This window comes from Palaemon carinicauda, unplaced genomic scaffold (assembly GCF_036898095.1).
Source record: "Palaemon carinicauda isolate YSFRI2023 unplaced genomic scaffold, ASM3689809v2 scaffold149, whole genome shotgun sequence".
NCBI lineage: Eukaryota > Metazoa > Arthropoda > Malacostraca > Decapoda > Palaemonidae > Palaemon > Palaemon carinicauda.
Window position 1 is genome coordinate 159068 of NW_027169025.1, and position 19508 is coordinate 178575.

The 19508-nt window shown below is 38.6% G+C and overlaps 1 long non-coding RNA gene across 1 annotated transcript; it reads left to right on the forward strand.

Moving 5' to 3' along the window:
* The first annotated feature begins 751 nt into the window (after nucleotides 1-751).
* Nucleotides 752-11262, forward strand: LOC137635615 (uncharacterized). Its single transcript, XR_011042731.1, has 2 exons — nucleotides 752-847; nucleotides 10718-11262. It is a non-coding gene; the product is annotated as an uncharacterized lncRNA (long non-coding RNA).
* The last annotated feature ends 8246 nt before the right edge of the window (nucleotides 11263-19508 follow it).

Consider the following 19508-nt stretch of genomic DNA (forward strand, 5'->3'; position numbering starts at 1 on the left):
ATTATAGTAACCCTCCAATAAGATTTTCATTAACATAACATAGGTATCGTTTTCTTTTTCTAAGTCACGTTGAGTTACTTTGTTCATGAAACAACTATAATACTTTTATATAACTTCACTCGTATATATCTATCAAATACAGAAGAATATTCATACATATGTATTATGAACGCATTTTATAATTCAATAAGTGTATCGAATAATTGTTTGAATATTTCCTAGCCAATGAAAAGAGTATATGGTGGAGGTCTCTGATTGGCTGAAGCTATTCTTTGACAAGGGGTCTCCTTTTTAGGGAATTTTCCCCAAATCTTGGAATTCTTGTCGTCTTAGGAACAAGCTTGGAAATTATCATTTATTTGTATATAGTAAAACACTAATAGAAATACCTATGGATAATTCAGTCTTCAATAATATTTAATTAGCTTACTGTGATTAATTTGCATTTTATTTATTTTTTACTATGATATTCAGTATAGCCTAATTATGGTTTTATGAATATATCTTTCACATCCCACAATGAAATAGAAAGAAAATAAGTAGCCTATAGGTCTAAGGTTATCATTTTATTATAAGACTGGAATTTCGTGTTTGATGTTACACAAATACAGTAATCATAAGTAAATACATAGGAGGCTATAATACAAATATACAGTAGGCTATAAGATACAGCAGTTACATAGCCTACAGTTAAAATGACTTCCGATGTAGGGACATATATCGGGACGATCTAGGGATATCCCTGAAAGCTGTAGGGCAGTAGGTCTAGGTGGTTCATTTCTGTGAAAGAAACAGAGGAAGAATGTCTTGTCTGTAATAGTGCTTCTGTAAACAATGAAGGCAATGGGTAAGCAGACAATTTAAAGGTGTTTATTACTTTCTCCAGATTGTTTATTACTTTGAACTGGAGATTCAATGACCCAGTGAATTTTCAGCGAATATTTTTAATCTGGATTTTTATGACATTTCTGAAAATCGTACTTGCCACGGGGTAAGTTCTGTGAGATTTTTCGAAAGTGGTTTTATGTATTGTTAATTAATAATAGGACGGTGTTGCCGCGTGGTTTCATTTCTAAATAGGATTGTTAATCACCTATAATAGAAGATCTTGTCATAGAAAGAAATTGAGATGTTGTCCAAGGACCCCCAAGTCTAAATCTTACACTGTAATCCAATCAAAGTTGTTAACCATTTTTATGTAATTTTGGTGTCAATGAAGTGAATTAGAAAGGTCTCTTCGTAGAGTTGGTCAATGTTTATTCAGGATCAAAGGGATTTTTTTCTTTTAATTATTTTGATTTGATCTGGAATGCAAATAGTCTTTTCACATTTTGAAATGATCAAGGTAGCAAACGTCTAATTCTTTGAAACTATCTATACAATTCCATGATATAAATGCATTTATAGGATTATTCAAGCCGGTATTATGGCTGCAGGAATACTTCCACAAATACATTGAGCAAGAGGCCTAGTGTGGACCTATCGACTCGGTAAACCAACCAAGACATGTAGGTTATATATGAAATTATCTGAAATATTGCAGACAAAATACAATTAGGAACATGACTTTCAACTTTTTTTAAATGTATCTGGAAAAGTTTTTGTTGACCAGGCTGACATGAGATTTTTTATAGTTTATATAAACATATCTGTTTTTGACGTTGTTAATAGTTTATGTAGGACATATCTGTTTTGACGTTGTTACTGTTTTAGAATGATTTATTGTTAACTTGTTCTCATTTATTTCCTTATTTCCTTTCATCACTGGGCTATTTTCCCTATTGGAGCCCCTGGGCTTATAGCACCTTGCTTTTCCTACCGGGGTTGTAGATTGGCTAGTAATAATAATAATAATAATAATAATAAAATTTTCTTTAGTTGAATTTCACTTTTAAAATTTTCAGTCTAGCATTGGACAGGTGTTAATCACCTCGTTATCTATGAAGTAACTATTGCAGAGAAATTTGCTATATTCTTCAGTGAAAAAAAAAATTATAAAATCTATAGAGGTTTCCCCTAAAATTAGCCATGCCAGTCAGTTATGCCAGTGAAGGAGGGTAAGAAGTTAATAAAATTTAAGGAAATAAATATGTGCGACTTGTTAAAGGTTATGAGAGAGATGAAGAATACATATTGTGGAAACGACCCTTTCCCAAACAGTTCAATAAGTGAAGCTCCAAACAAGCAAGTTGTTTATAATATTTACCTAAATATAATTAACCTAAGTATATCACAATGCTTCTGTGATGTGGATTTGACAATAAACGAGCAATATACGGAGTAAAATTCTGAATGCCCTGAAATGTATACGTTTAAATGACTGACTTTACTTTTACTTTTAGGGGTTTATTTCTCGCCTTCCATCAGACACTGAGTCTGTTCAGGCGGGCCTTGATGTGTGAAAATAATTTCTTTCCAGTTTATATTTTGCTCTGTATCTTTTCAGTTATTCGCTAGCATTTGTATTCAGGCTTAATAGTTTTCTCATCACTCTTATAACACTTTCCAAAGAGAAGTCTTCATGTTTTTCTTGAAAGCTGCCAAAAGAGAGAGAGAGAGAGAGAAGAGAGAGAGAGAGAGAGAGAGAGAGAGAGAGAGAGAGAGAGAGAGAGAGAGAGAGAGAGAGAGAGAGAGAGAGAGAGAGAGAGAGAGAGAGAGCAGGGTTCCCCTGCTGTATATGATCAGAAAAGCACCTCTTAAAGTAAAGCATGGTATATTGTAGATTAAATGTTCAGAATAATTGACTGAAAAGGTGTTCATGTTTAATCCATTTGCCCAGAATTGTAGAATGTAGACGAACTGCGTTCTGGTGTCAATCTTTATTTGAAAGTACTATTTAGGAAAATTAATTAAAGTTTGCATATCTTAGTTTAACGCATGACTTGTGTTTCAAGACAAATACCATATTTCTTATGCCATAGGCTGAAAATTTCTTAATTTTAGTAATGGTTTCTGTGACAAGCATCGTGTGAGGTCTCGCCTGTTCTATATGACCATTGTCAATGGCCTCATACAATTTTCCCATAGGTGAACTTTTGATATTTTGATGTAAGATAGAGGCAAATTTTTTATTTTTTGTTCGGCTTTTTTTTTTTTTATTTCCCCTATGCTGGTTGCAGACCATAGACTCTTATTCTGCGAGTTTTTTCTTTTTACTGATGATCAAACTGTATGATTACAACACGCATTGTTGTTGTTGTTGTTGTTGTTTTGGGTTTAAACCCCAACACTCCACTGAAGTCGAGTGAACTACTACTTAGGCGGTCCATATCAATCATCTAACGAAACATTTTCATTATAACTTATACAATTCTTTTGATTGTAGCATCTTCCAAATCATATGATCTTGTGAAAAGTAATGTCTTTAGTTTCTTCTTAAATTCAATTGCTCCCTTTAGGTCCTTCATTTCAGTTGGCAGTTTATTATAATGTCTAGGCGCACAGTAGCTGTCACTCATGTGTCTTATGGTAACATTTGTTTCTAGTTCTAGTTTGTTCAGGCATTCTTTTAGATATTTTGGTTCAGTATCTTAAACGTTAGTAAGAGTAGCTTGTATTCAATTCTCGCCTTTACCGGCAGCCAGTGTAATTTAATTAGTGCTCCCGAATGAAAATCATAAAAACGACCGTGGAGGTCCTGTAGGAGGGTAGGATTCCCCTGCTGTATAGGACTACATAAGCAAAGTAAAGTAAAAGTAAAGTAAGTCGTAGGGTATGGCGAATATTTCGCTATAGTCAATTTCTTTTAGCAAGGCATATTTGCACCGACTCGTAGCGGTGCCCATTTAGCTAGGAAAAATTTCCTGATCGCTGATTGGTTGGGCAAGATAATTCTAACCAATCAGCGATCAGGAAACTTTAACCGAGCTAAAAAGGGCACCGTTGCAGGTCGGTGCAAATCTGCCTCGCTAAAGAAATGGCCTATAGGTAGGTAGTCAGGCATTAGAACGACTTGCAGTAGATGGCGCAAAGCCACGGGCTCTTGCCCAAGAAAGTATCTCGCTGAATTCTGATCCAGGATTAATAGAGTACTCTACTAATCCTGTTCTGATTTGGGTATTGGCGGAGGGTAATAGTCGAACAGGAGTTTTGTTTATAAATAGCCATGTTTATACCGCAATCAGTTTGTTAATTTGCAATGAACTAAGTGATTAGTGTTAAATTAAAAGGAAGTTGAGTATTTGCTTTCATTTTCTTGCTTTTCTCAACGCAAACTTTAGCAACTTGTATATATTTAGTAAATACCAGTCGTATACATCAGGGATATACAATTTGCTATATTTTCGTTCAAATTAATTTCAATTGTAATACATAGACTATTCGAAATTAGTGTGAACCATGCAATAGGAAGAACAACTTTTTGTTATGCTGCACCGAGACTCTTCAATGACCTTCCACTTCATGTCAAGAATAGCAAAATTGTGGCAGCTTTAAAAAAAAAAAAACCTGAAGACTTATCTCTTTGGAAAGTGTTATTAATAGTGATCAGAAAACTATTAAGCCTGAATACAAATGCTAGCGAATAACTGGAAAGATACAGAGCATAATATTAATTGGGAAGAAATTATTTTCACGCATCAAGGCCCGCCTGAACAGACTTTTAGTGTCTGATGGAGGGCGAGAAATAAACCCCTAAAAGTAAAGTAAGTTCGTACACACGTTTACTGATTCAGGCTGTGGTGTTCTACAGTATGTAGTAACGTCCATGACTGGTGATCGCCAGACAAGGGGGCTCGAGTCATGCTCAAACTCGTTAGTTCCTTCAGTATCTGCAACCTCACCATCCTTGTGAGCTAATGGGTATGGGGTTGGGGGTGCCTATAGGTCGATCAGCATCAGCAGCCATTGCCTGACATTTCTTGGGCCTCGCTTGGGTGGAGAGGGTGGGGTGGGGGCTTGGGCGCTGATCATATGTATATATAGTCAGTCTCTAGGGCATTGTCCTGCTTGATAGGGGCAGTCTCTCTCTTGTCTCTGCCATTCTGTACGGCATTTGGACCTTTAAAATAGTGACACAAGATCAGAGTTGAATTTCTGAGTGATTTGAATCTGGAAAAACCACCCCTTTGCTTACATTTACTTTACTTTTACTTTAAGGGGTTTATTTCTCGCCCTCCATCAGACACTAAGAGTCTGTTCAGGTGGGCCTTGATGTGTGAAAATAACTTCTTTCCAGTTTGTTTTGCTCTGTATCTTTTCAGTTATTCGCTAGCATTTGTATTCAGGCTTAATGGTTTTTCAGATCACTATCATAACACTTTCTAAAGAGATAAGTTTTCAGGTTTTTCTTGAAAGCTGCCACATTTTTGCTATTCTTGACATCAAGTGGAAGGGTCGTTGAAGAGTCTCAGTGCAGCATAACTGAACATTCTTCCTCCTATTGCATGATTCACACTCATTTCGAATAGTCTATATGGGTCATTCGGCATCTAAATCTTTACAGCAGCGCTAGTAGCTTGTTGGAATTTTTAGAAGAAATCAAGTGTACTGGAAGGAATAGTATTTGTAAGCTGTTAGTTACAAGAGGGGAGTAAGTATAATGGGATGGTTACATTTTGAAGGTGCCACAGAGATCATTAAGCAAAATAATCTATTGGATCATGATCCAAACTTAATTCTAGGACGTGAGTAGGTGTAAGGGATGGTTACATTTTGAAGGTGCCACAGAGATCATTAAAGCAAAATAATCTATTGGATCATGATCCAAACTTAATTCAAGGACGTAAGTGTAATGGATGATTGTATTTCGAAGGTGCCACAGAGACCATTAAGCAAAATAATCTATTGGATCATGATCCAAACTTAATTCCAGGACGTAAGTGTAATGGATGGTTACTTTTTGAAGGTGCCACAGAGATCATTAAGCAAAATAATTTATTGGATCATTAAACTTAATTCAAAGATTCAATATTTTTATAAAAATCGACTCTAACCTTTCATAAATTCATCAAATTTTAGGTCAACAAATCCGGACACATTTTGAAAGTGGCCTAGTAACCATTACGAGATATGCAATTTACTATGGTTAATATTAAGTATGTGTCGAGTTGAACCAAGAACAAATAGTAAATTTGGTGAAAGGGCTTTTAGCTACTGTGCGCCTAGACATTATAATAAACTGCCAACTGAAATGAAGGACCTAAAGGGAGCAATTGAATTTAAGAAGAAACTAAAGACATTACTTTTCACAAGATCATAGGATTTGGAAGATGCTACAATTAAAGAATTGTATAAGTTATAATGAAAATGTTTCGTTTAAATGATTAATATGGAACCCGCCCGAGTAGTAGTACACTCGACTTCAGTAAAGGGTTGGATTTAAACCCAAAACAAGTAAAACAAGTGCAGGATATGAATTTGCATAAAGGTTATAACAAATTTTTGAAGTCTAGCAAAAGATATTTGTCATTGGGGTAAATCTCTCGTATAGCATTTCTCAATGCCCTCCTACAATGTGTTGCTTTTAAAGCTGTGTAATTCAAGTCTTGAATTGATTTAAGCCTTTATTTTATATTTGTATTATTTTGTTGTGAATTGTGATTAATTTCATATTGTCTCTCGACCTTTGTATTGTTCGTATGCCTTTTACCCCCACCATAAGGTTAAATTTCGAGCACATTTTTGCTATATATATATTTTTAAATTGCTGTAATAGGATTAATTTTTGTCCTAGAGGGGTCAGGTTGGTCTCATTCTTTTGGAAAATGCCCGAAGTTTCTCATAAAGTTAGCAAATATATGTAAAAACATGTAATAAATAGTGTTTTGCAAGAACGTACCGGTACGTCCTTTGGGGGTTGAAAGGGGTAGGTATTCAGTTGGTTGCAGTGGGGAGAGTCACCGAGGGACAGGGTTCAAACCTTTATGAAATTTGGAAACTTCGCATGTGTATAAAAACTTAGATTTTATTCTATAGTATTTATTTGAACTGAATAGGGTATGGAGCTTGCGTTGTTGAAGCACAGACAGTTTTTATATCTGAAGCAAATAGTTTGACATACAAGGAATTTTTCTATGACTAATTCAGGGCAAATTTGCTTCTTATAAAGCAATGCAGCTCATAAGTAGTTTATAAACTAATTTCAATAGTAGAAAGTTGCCTTTGAAATTTTGATTTTTCAAAAAGTGGAATGAATATAAATGCAGGATGAATGTTTAAAATATTGAGAATTTCACAGGAGACCTTGTTAGTATCTTATTAATCTCTCAAGAATGGTGAGAATACTGATGGCTTCATATGTCCCCCCCCATGGAACTGTAAAGGAAATATAGTAGTTTTTATTTATATTACTTTAAGGGCTGCTTTTCTGGCCTTATACAGCAAGGGAACCCTATTCTCTACAGAACCATGTCATTTTATCGTATGCATCACAGGGCACTCAGCATTTCACCTCACGTATTGCTCGTTTGTTAAATCCACATTATCGAAGCACTTAAGAGAACAAGAAAGTCCAATTTCCTTTTGAAAGCCTTAATAATATCTTCAATCTTTCGGATGTCTAGTGAAGTTTTATGCATCAATGAAACCCATACTAAAAATGATTTTATTACTAGCCGAGGTACAGTCATAAGTTGATGGATGTCCGGGTTTTTGAAAGAGATTTCCATTTCCCCACCTTTCTGGGTGACAGGTGTCTGAGAGTGCGAATAGGTAGTTGAATATTTGACCGATTTCGCGCTCCCAGATACCTGTCGTACTGAAAGGGGTGAAATAGAAATCTATCAAACACCCGGACAGCAATCAACTTATATGAGTGACTGTACAACCCTAGCTACTAAAGCAAGATTTTAAAAGCCCAAGGGCTCCAACGGGTGTTTAAAATGTAATGAGGCCTATACAATTAGACATTTGTTTTTATTCGTTAGATTTCTAACTCTACTGTTGTATTGGATTAGTTGTCACGCATATTTTGGGGTTCAGTGTCGGGTGAGAAATTTCCTTCAATCTGAGATTTTAATTCTGTTTTTTAAAGGTCAGAATCGAATTCTTTAATATCTTTGGCATTAATTTAGTTATATCTTAGCTAAGACTGTTAAGTGATTTTAGCCAAAGGAGTTTCGTCCAGTTTGGCTTGACTGGACTGTTACTAGTTGTCTGCCAATTATTTTTCTGAGAGAGAGAGAGAGAGAGAGAGAGAGAGAGAGAGAGAGAGAGAGAGAGAGAGAGAGAGAGAGAGAGCGAGCCTCTTCTTTAATGTTCCAATTATGTCTATTTTTTGTGCAAAACTGTTCTTAGCTGTATACTTCCATTCTCTCTCTCTCTCTCTCTCTCTCTCTCTCTCTCTCTCTCTCTCTCTCTCTCTCTCTCTCTCTCTCTCTCTCTCTCTCTCTCTCTCTCTCTCTTAATCAACCCCCCAAAACCATACAACGAACGTAATAATTAGCTATACTTTGTGTACCTACTTGATATATACATTCAGGCAACGCAGATTTAATCTTTCTTAGCCTTTGTAGTTTTAATAAATATTTGCTGGCAATGTTTAAGACGAGTTTCATTAAGGGATTTGGTTTGGTGTACAGATTGATAAAAATTAATCTTTATTAGTGAGCTTTTTAATCTCATTAAGAAGCGCATATGTTAGAGAATAGTAATGGTGAATGTGTCTTAAGGATATCCACTATTTGAGAGAAATAAAGATTGATTTGAAAACGCGTGATTGCAAGACTTCAATGGTAATAAAAAAAAAACCTTATAGACGTGTGTATGTAAAATTTATTTTCAAATTCAAAATGCCGAGGTTTATAGAACTTTCTATGACGTAATAGTGACGTAACAGTGACGTAACACTTACTGCTAGTGCTAAATTTTCCGAGCCTCGTTCTTAGCTAGTTAGGCCAGAGTTGTTAATTCTGCCAAAAGTCAAGCGGGCGATTCTGCGTTTTAGGTGGTAAATTTTGTTGTGTTCAAAAAACGAAAAGAGGTTCTTGTTTATATAGATTGCTGGTAATTTCATTAGGCAACAACTATAACTAAACGAACAAGGTAAAGCGACAGTGGAGGTCCTGTAGAGAGTAGGGTTCCCTTGCTGTACAGGGCAGGAAAATCAGCCGACAAAGTAATTAAAGTAGGCTAAGTGATATTCGTGCTGTGTGGTAAGTAACTTTTCCACATAAAGTTATGGGATATATAATTAATATTGTACGTATCTTGTGGTCATGATAGATGGTTATTTTTGTACTAAATGGCGTACATAATACGAGGTTAATTTGGGTATAAAAATGCAACTCGTGTATTTGTACATCAGCTACATTCCATGTTCGGATTGTCACATTTAAAACGGCTTATATTTCTTCTTGTTAAACCACATCTGTATTTTGGGAAGCATGGATTGTCATATACGAAAGCAGTGGTGATGTTGAATTATGAGGGTCAATGGTGAAACATGGTCGTGTTGAATTATGAAGGCCATAAAGGATCATGGTGGTATGGAATTATGATGGCCATAGAGGCCATGAGGTGTTGAATTACGAGGACCATACAACCATAATGGTGTTTTATTATAAGAGCCATTAGAAGACCATGAGTTGTTGAATTTAGAGGGACATAGATGACCATGGGGTGTTGAAATTGGAGGACCATAGAGGTGTTGAATTTTGAGGGCCATAGAGGACCATGGGTTGTTGAATTTAGAGGGACATAGAGGTGTAGAATTATGAGGGTCATAAAGAACCATGGTGGTATTGAATTTTGAGGACTATAGCGGACCACGGTGGTATTAAATCAGGAAGAGAAGATGACACTATTTAAACAGGCGAGTTGTCGAACTTTAAAAGCCAAGCCCTTGTGTGTCCAATGGCTTATTTTAAATCTTGGGTTGGACCATGATAGCTGTTGAATTTATCTCTGGTGGGAGACTGAGCAACTATACTACATTATAGTCCGGTATAGTCAGTCAGGAACCTGGTTATCTTGTATAAATTGAGAATATACTCGTGATGTTATATTCAATTTAGTTTTGCTACTGTACACAATGTATAACAGTAAATCATTAATGAAAATTGAATTAACATTGCACGTGGATTGGACTTGGTAAATTTTTGCAAAAAAAAAAAAAAAAAAAAAAAATGAAGTAAACTAAAATAAAATCCAGATAATATAAGGTTGTTTTACGATGCTAGGAAAATTCTTGCCCTGCTTTTCAAATTTTAATGTCATATTGCTGTAGGAGGAAGTCCATGGTGAATAACACTACTTTAATAAACGAAAAAGTAATTATGGGAAATTGACATAAGCCTATTGTATATTAATTTTCTTATTTGTTACAATGATATCTACGCTTGATAAACATAAGATTTCAACTATTTTCCAAAGGACTGTATATATTAATTGTATATGAAATATCTCTAATGCCTTTCATTTAATTTTTAATTATAATTTGAAATTAACAGAGTTTTTAATACACTGCCTATCACAGATTGTGTCATTTTAAGTTTCAATATGAATTTGAAAACCTTCAATACATATTATATTATATGTAATTTATGTTCCAATTCTGATCTATTACATACATTTTCAGGCAACTGTATTTATCAAAACAAAGATATTTATAAAAAATTACATTTTATCACAAAAAATTCCAAACTTTATAATTGAAACAAAATTTAATCAATATTATAATTCTTGTAATATTAAAAAGTAAATGAATGCAATCTAAAGTTTCATAGTTGTATAAAATTAAGTATATTCTTTTTTTAATAATTAATTTTTTTTTTTTCAGACAAGGCATCGCTACTATACCTAATTCTGGTTAAACTCAAGTCTTCAATACATCCATTAAGTCAATTTAATACAACTCAAGTTAAATCAATTTATTACAAAAGTTAAATCAATTTAATACAACTCAAGTTAACTCAAATAAATAGTCACTTTTAATTTTTGAACGCCAAACTCTGTCTAATTTAACTTTACAAGACTCTACCTTTAGCAGAAAATTATAGAAATATTCTTATAACGTAATTTAATTCCAAATTGATTGTCTTGAACTAAATGTAAAATGACCTTGTAATTATTTAAAGGTTTTAAATAGTTTCTCTGTTTACGTATAGCCAAAGCGTTTTAGAGCGACCTCGTGCATAAAATAACTTCCAGCAACATAAAAATAGTAATTGTATTTCTTATTGTAGCTTAATATAGTAAATTATTATAATTTAGACAATAGATTTAAATTCTCGAGGGATGAACAATTGGTAATGTATTTAAATAAGGACATACGTAAATGATAATTATATTAAAATCATAGAGAAATTACTAAACTTAGGTATTTGGGACAATGAAACTATTTCCAATAGATTTAGTAGATTTGAGAATAAAGCTCTCAGAAGGATATTGGGAGTTAATAATAATAATAATAATAATAAAAATAATAATAAAAATAATAATAAAGATAATAATAAAAAACTCGAGTTGTATCAAATTGACTTTATTTGGTGGATGTATCGAAAGGACTTAGTAAACATCGTGTTGAGCTGAACTGATGGACATCTCCCACAAGAGGACATTTCTCACAAGAGGACTTCCCCACCCCCACAAGAGGACTTCCCCCCACAAGAAAACTCCCCCCACAAGAAAACTCCCCCCACAAGAAAACTCCCCCCACAAGAAAACTCCCCCCAAGAGAGGGCCTCCTCTAAGAGAGGACTTCCCCCACAAGAGGACTTCCCCCACAAGAGGACTTCCCCCACAAGAGGGCCTCCCCCCCAAGAGGACTTGGCCCTCAAGAGGGCCTCCTCCCAAGAGGACTCCCCACCAAGAGGACTCTCCCCCAAGAGGAGTCTCCCACAAGAGGACTCCCCCCAAGAGAGGGCCTCCTCTAAGAGAGGGCCTCCTCTAAGAGAGGGCCTCCCCCACAAGAAAACTTCTCCCCCCCAAGAGGACTCCCACCCCAAGAGAGGGCCTCCTCTAAGAAGACTCCCCCCACAAGAGGACTCCCCCCACAAGCGGACTTCCCCCACGAGGACTTCCCCCACGAGGACTCCCCCCACGAGGACTCCCCCCACGAGGACTCCCCCCACGAGGACTCCCCCCACAAGAGCTACTCCCCCCACGAGGACTCCCCCCACAAGAGCTACTCGCCCCACAAGATGACTTGCCTCACAAGAGGACTTGCCCCACAAGAGGACTTGCCCCACAAGAAGACTTGCCCCACAAGAAGACTTGCCCCACAAGAAGACTTGCCCCACAAGAAGACTTGCCCCACAAGAAGACTTGCCCCACAAGAAGACTTGCCCCACAAGAAGACTTGCCCCACAAGAGGGCCAACTCCGAGAGAAGGCCTCTCTCACAAGAGGGCTTCCCCCACAAGAGGGACTCTCCCACCAGAGAACTTAACCCATGAGGGCCTCTCCCACAAGAGGACTCGAATCTACAAGAGAACTCGCCTCTACAAGAGGACTCGCCTCTACAAGAGGACTCACCCCCCACAGGAGGACTAATCCCCCACAGGAGGACTTCGCCCCACAAGAGGGACTCTCCCACCAGAGAACTTAACACATGAGGACCTCTCCCACAAGAGGACTTGTCCCCACAAGAGGACTTGGCCCCACAGGAGGACTTCGCCCCACAAGAGGGTCTTTCCCACCAGAGAACTTAACCTATGAGGGCCTCTCCCACAAGAGGACTAACCCCCCACAGGAGGACTTCGCCCCACAGGAGGACTTCGCCCCACAGGAGGACTTCGCCCCACAAGAGGGGCTCTCCCACCAGAGAACTTAACCCATGAGGGCCTCTCCCACAAGAGGACTAACCTCCCACAGGAGGACTTCGCCCCACAGGAGGACTTCGCCCCACAAGAGGGGCTCTCCCACCAGAGAACTTAACCCATGAGGGCCTCTCCCACAAGAGGACTAACCCCCCACAGGAGGACTTACCCCCCTCAGGAGGACTTACCCCCACAAGAGGACTCCCCCACAAAAGGACTCCACCCCCGCAAGAGGGCTCCCCTCCCCCGCCAGAGGGCTCCCCTCCCCCGCCGCAAGAGGGCTCCCCCCCGCAAGAGGGCTCCCCCCTGCAAGAGGGCTCCCCCCCGCAAGAGGGCTCCCCCCGCAAGAGGACTCCCCCCCCCCGCAAGAGGACTCCCCCCCCGCAAGAGGACTCCCCCCCGCAAGAGGACTCCCCCCCCGCAAGAGGACTCCCCCCCGCAAGAGGACTCCGCCCCCACAAGAGGACTTCTCCACATTTGGTCATCACCACAAATGATATGGTAAGTTAGAAATTAATTAAATTCATCTGCTTAGTTGGTATATTTGTCAGTATCCAAATTCATTGGGGACTTATATATTCATTTTACTATTATTAGTGTAGTGGTTAGTTATAATTTGTCTAATATTTATAATAACTTCAATTTTCAATTATCTGATACGTTGTGGTTCCCATGTGCTTTATAATAGAGGTATCTATTGGTAACACGAATGATTACAGATAATTTGGTAGTTTTGTTACATAAATGGAACTGAAATCATTATATAATCCATTGAATTACTTAAAAGGCTATAAAACTTCAGTATATGATCTTTTGAATTACTTAAAAAGTTATAAAACTTGTATTTTGAAACGTTTACTTAGTGAGATCACAGGTTGCAGTAAAGTCTCTTACTCATATGCTGTTCATTTATCGAGGAAAGCAAAAGGTATAACTTAAACTACTCGTAATTATGAATATTCTCAATTTCAATTATTTGAATGTTTGTCCCGTAGTGTGTTAATTGCAAAATAAACATACAATTTATCTTTATTGGATTTTGATCACTGTTCGAAGGTACATAGTCCAAACAGGTCATCCTGTGCAGTCAGTGTTTTGATAACATTGTGTACTTTGAGGAAAATTAGATATTTTTTTGTAATAAGAAAGTTGTAAAGTTTTGTTTTTAGTACCGGTAGTTAGAAAAATCACTGCCCCCCCCCTCTCTCTCTCTCTCTCTCTCTCTCTCTCTCTCTCTCTCTCTCTCTCTCTCTCTCTCTCTCTCTCCTCTCTCTCTCTCTCTCTCTCTCGCTCATTTGGGATATTTGTATTTATCTAGCTGGACAGTAACTCCAGTCATGTCAGTCATAAATTCTATTAGGTTACCCAAAGTCTGCATGACCACATAGGATGACCTGTGTCAGATCAAAATAAAAATACAATGCTTATCATATATTATCATTCATAAATTTCCATTGTACTCTGTGAGCTTTAAAGTGGTCAAGTTACCTATATTTCCACTCACAGACAGGAATTACATTATCAAATTGCCTTCAAGATGTGAAATCATTGAATTCACGAGTCATAAGCTAAAATTAGATTCAATACCAATCAGAGTAGATTTTATCTAAGATGAGCTATACAGAAATTGGACAGAAGGAAGTTTTATTCAAAGATTCTCTCACGGGCAAGAAACTTTTAACTTGACTTTTGAGGACAATAAACCAAATATGTTGTATCCTTTGCCACATTTCACTGAAATTGTGACAGATTTTCAATTGAAAGTTTTAATACCATATTTTGTTACTCATTTCTGGATGAGGGACCTATGTCAAGGGGGAATTATATCGTGACAGGACGTAATAAGGACATGCACACACACTGTAATTGCATTTATGAAATACCTCACACCAAGACTTAAGTATATACACAAATGTGTCACTGGAATACAGTACAACTTGGTATATTTGTTAAGGTCCAAGAGGTTACTGGAATAAGGGGACATTTGTGGCTAGAATTTGACTGGTTGATCCGTTCTTTGATTCAAGGAGCATTGCCCTCTGAACATAACTGGTATATAGAAGCAATTTTGGATTCAATTGCAACAGTTAAATTATAATAGTCGACTGCTGTTCTGCCAATTAAATATTCCCGTACATCCTAAAGACGACGACATACTTTTGGATAAGGGGTACCACTGCTCAACTAGACTTAAGCTCGTGCATCTTAAAAACACTTCTTTGTACACACATTGTGTTAGCAGTTCTCAGTTCTGTATCTTTGAGATACTGTAATTTTCTTAATTCTATGCATTCATTCTTTACGCAACTACTGCTCATCCAACTCTTACAATTTTACAAACAATAAATTTCACAATCCTACATCATTAATAATCAGTGTAACTTCTATTTGGATATTATATATTAATTGAATTACCAGATAGGCCTATCTAGCCTCTAGATACATATTTAGGTCTAATTCCCCAAGTAGGATTATCTATAATTTGAAAACAAAAAGTACAGTAATACTCTCTTTCTCAGGCCTGTCTTCTGTGAACGTTCCAGTAAAAAACTGCGATGTAGAAGAATCGATCTACTTCTCTGCCACAATCCCAGAATGAAAATCTGTTACTGCAGTATGAACGGTAAGGAACTTTTGAAGGAAATACCATTTTCTTGATTTGTCAAAGATGGGGAAGCATCAAGCATGTAGGATAATACAGTAAATTTAGTTCAGCAATCATAAAATCAAAAACTGATACCAATATCTTAAATATCAAGCATAGAATGAAAATTTAGTAGATGTAAGCTTGATGTCCAATATTTAGGCTAAATAGGTTTTCGCTAAAGATTCACAATGAAAATTACAGACAGCTAGGTTGGTAGCGTTGCGGGCTTCTGTTTCAGAGGTCCCGAATTCGCATCCCCCGCTAAGGCGCGAATAGTGTGAGACCTTTTACCGGGGGGTACATCCCAGGGTGGAACCCTGGGGGGGGGGGGATATTAGAGGGGGCTAGTGATAGTCCCTGCTGGCTTATGGTCGCCTGAGGAGATGAAGGTCGTCTCAGGGGAGACCTAAAACCCGCAACTTTACCTTTTTAATCAAGCTAGAGAAACCCAGTGTGGTATTACTCATTATTTCAAGTTTTTATTTTCAAGTTATTGAATAAGGATATACAATAACTATTTTGCTTTATAAATGCCCTTTATTAAGAAATTATATCATTTCAAAAGTTTATTTTTAGCAACATTCCAAGTAACTTGTTTCTTAATGGTAATGAAAACCATAGTATTGAGAGTAATTATTGGGTTAAAACTATTCCTGTGACAGGTTTGACAAAACTTATTTAAGATGTCTTTAGCTGTAGCCTACTATGAGAAAGTTGCATTAATCTCTCTGAATTTTCTGTGCAAACATGAGCACTTAAGATACCCTTCTAAATGACCTTTTACAGTTCATAATTAGCTTAATCTATAGTACACATTTTTAGTACATTACTTCAATTTCCAAAAAAAATAAAACTTCTTGGGAACATGTACATACATTATTCATAGACGACTATTTTTCCCATTTTACTGTGCAAGAATAGAAAGTGTAGATGAAATTTCTTGATGAAAAACTATTAAGTGAAAATAGAAAGTGTAGATGATATATCAAGTGAAAATTTACTCTGTAAAACTCTTGACATTCATTAAATTTTATTTCTAAATGGATCTCTTATTTACAGGGTCATTGTTACAGTTACTGAAGACAGTATCTGCCAATCAAGAAAGTCTTTGTGTCCATAGAACACTTCAGCTACACAGAGAAAATCACTTCTCTGTATTGAAACACCAATGGGACAAACTAATGAATATAACTTACTCGAAGCTAGACCTGCCACGATGAATCTTGTGCAATTGATGTTGGAATTTAAAGAAATTTGGGACTTAGGACGAGTGTACAAGAAATACACCTAAGATCAATTGAAAAAACTACATACAAATGACCATATACGCAACTGTAAATTAGAATGAAATATTCAGAGCATGAAATCAACAAGTAGCAAAACGTAAAAGTAGTTTTAAGAGTTTTGTGAGCATAGAGCAGTTGCAGTAAGTTTTTCCAGATCATGAAAACAACCATTAAAGAATTGCATAGGACTGGAAAAAAAGTAACTAGTTAGTCAAATGAGAGCCAAATTGTATGCTCAGATGAAGACCGTTTATTAGGTCACCTGAGGTCTGACTGTAGAGCCAGATGTGTTCTGAACTTGGGGCAAAGTAATTGCTGGTTTTAGGGCCAGACATTGTCCAATTGTAAGGGCAGACGAGACCCGATTGTAAGGGCAGACGCGAGCCAATTGCAAAGGCTGACGAGAGCTGATTGTAAGGGCAGACGAGAGCCAATTTATGGAAGATGAAAGCCAATTGTAATGGCAGACGAGAGTCAGTTGCAAGGGCAGACGAGAGTCAGTTGCAAGGGCAGACGAGAGTCAGTTGCAAGGGCAGACGAGAGTCAGTTGCAAGGGCAGACGAGAGTCAGTTGCAAGGGCAGACGAGAGTCAGTTGCAAGGGCAGACGAGAGTCAGTTGCAAGGGCAGACGAGAGTCAGTTGCAAGGGCAGACGAGAGTCAGTTGCAAGGGCAGACGAGAGCCAATTGTAAAGGCAGACGAGAGCCAACTGTAAGGGCAGACGAAAGCCGACTGTAAGGGCAGACGAGAGCCAATTGTAAAGGCAGACGAGAGCCAATTGTAAAGGCAGACGAGAGCCAATTGGAAGGGCAGACGAGAGCCGATTGGAAGGGCAGACGAGAGCCAATTTATGGAAGATGAAAGCCAATTGTAAAGGCAGATGAGAGCCAACTGTAAGGGCAGACGTGAGCCGATTGTAAGGGCAGACGAGAGCCAATTGGAAGGGCAGACGAGAGCCAATTGGAAGGGCAGACGAGAGCCGATTGGAAGGGCAGACGAGAGCCAATTTATGGAAGATGAAAGCCAATTGTAAAGGCAGACGAGAGCCAACTGTAAGGGCAGACGAAAGCCGATTGTAAGGGCAGACGAGAGCCAATTGTAAAGGCAGACGAGAGCCAATTGGAAGGGCAGACGAGAGCCGATTGGAAGGGCAGACGAGAGCCGATTGGAAGGGCAGACGAGAGCCAATTTATGGAAGATGAAAGCCAATTGTAATGGCAGACGAGAGTCAGTTGCAAGGGCAGACGAGAGTCAGTTGCAAGGGCAGACGAGAGCCAATTGTAAAGGCAGACGAGAGCCAACTGTAAGGGCAGACAAAAGCCGATTGTAAGGGCAGACGAGAGCCAATTGTAAAGGCAGACGAGAGCCAATTGTAAAGGCAGACGAGAGCCAATTGGAAGGGCAGACGAGAGCCGATTGGAAGGGCAGACGAGAGCCAATTTATGGAAGATGAAAGCCAATTGTAAAGGCAGACGAGAGCCAACTGTAAGGGCAGACGAGAGCCGATTGTAAGGGCAGACGAGAGCCAATTGTAAAGGCAGACGAGAGCCAATTGGAAGGGCAGACGAGAGCCGATTGGAAGGGCAGACGAGAGCCAATTTATGGAAGATGAAAGCCAATTGTAAAGGCAGACGAGAGCCAACTGTAAGGGCAGACGAGAGCCGATTGTAAGGGCAGACGAGAGCCAATTGTAAAGGCAGACGAGAGCCAATTGGAAGGGCAGACGAGAGCCGATTGGAAGGGCAGACGAGAGCCAATTTATGGAAGATGAAAGCCAATTGTAAAGGCAGACGAGAGCCAACTGTAAGGGCAGACGAAAGCCGATTGTAAGGGCAGACGAGAGCCAATTGTAAAGGCAGACGAGAGCCAATTGGAAGGGCAGACGAGAGCCGATTGGAAGGGCAGACGAGAGCCAATTTATGGAAGATGAAAGCCAATTGTAAAGGCAGACGAGAGCCAATTGGAAGGGCAGACGAGAGCCGATTGGAAGGGCAGACGAGAGCCAATTGTAAAGGCAGACGAGAGCCAACTGTAAGGGCAGACGAAAGCCGATTGTAAGGGCAGACGAGAGCCAATTGTAAAGGCAGACGAGAGCCAATTGTAAAGGCAGACGAGAGCCAATTGGAAGGGCAGACGAGAGCCGATTGGAAGGGCAGACGAGAGCCAATTTATGGAAGATGAAAGCCAATTGTAAAGGCAGACGAGAGCCAACTGTAAGGGCAGACGAGAGCCGATTGTAAGGGCAGACGAGAGCCAATTGTAAAGGCAGACGAGAGCCAATTGGAAGGGCAGACGAGAGCCGATTGGAAGGGCAGACGAGAGCCGATTGGAAGGGCAGACGAGAGCCAATTTATGGAAGATGAAAGCCAATTGTAATGGCAGACGAGGGTCAGTTGCAAGGGCAGACGAGAGTCAGTTGCAAGGGCAGACGAGAGCCAATTGTAAAGGCAGACGAGAGCCAACTGTAAGGGCAGACGAAAGCCGATTGTAAGGGCAGACGAGAGCCAATTGTAAAGGCAGACGAGAGCCAATTGTAAAGGCAGACGAGAGCCAATTTAAGGGCAGACGAGAGCCGATTGCAAGTAGGGCAGACGAGAACACATTGCAATGGCAGATCAGGGCCATTTATAGAGCCAGATGAAAGTTGATTATAAGGTCAGATTCACTAAATAAATCAAAATGAAAATAACCTCCACCCAGAGAACGAAAAGTAACAAATAGGATTTTAAAAGTAGAGGAATCAAGACCACAAAAGGTTTTCAAAGCTGGCGACACTATTGTTACTACGCTGTACAGGATAAAAAATCGTTGTTTATTAGTTTGTCACTTAAAGTTACAGTAATTTTAGGCCAACAAGCTTTGCTTCAATCAGTGAGGTG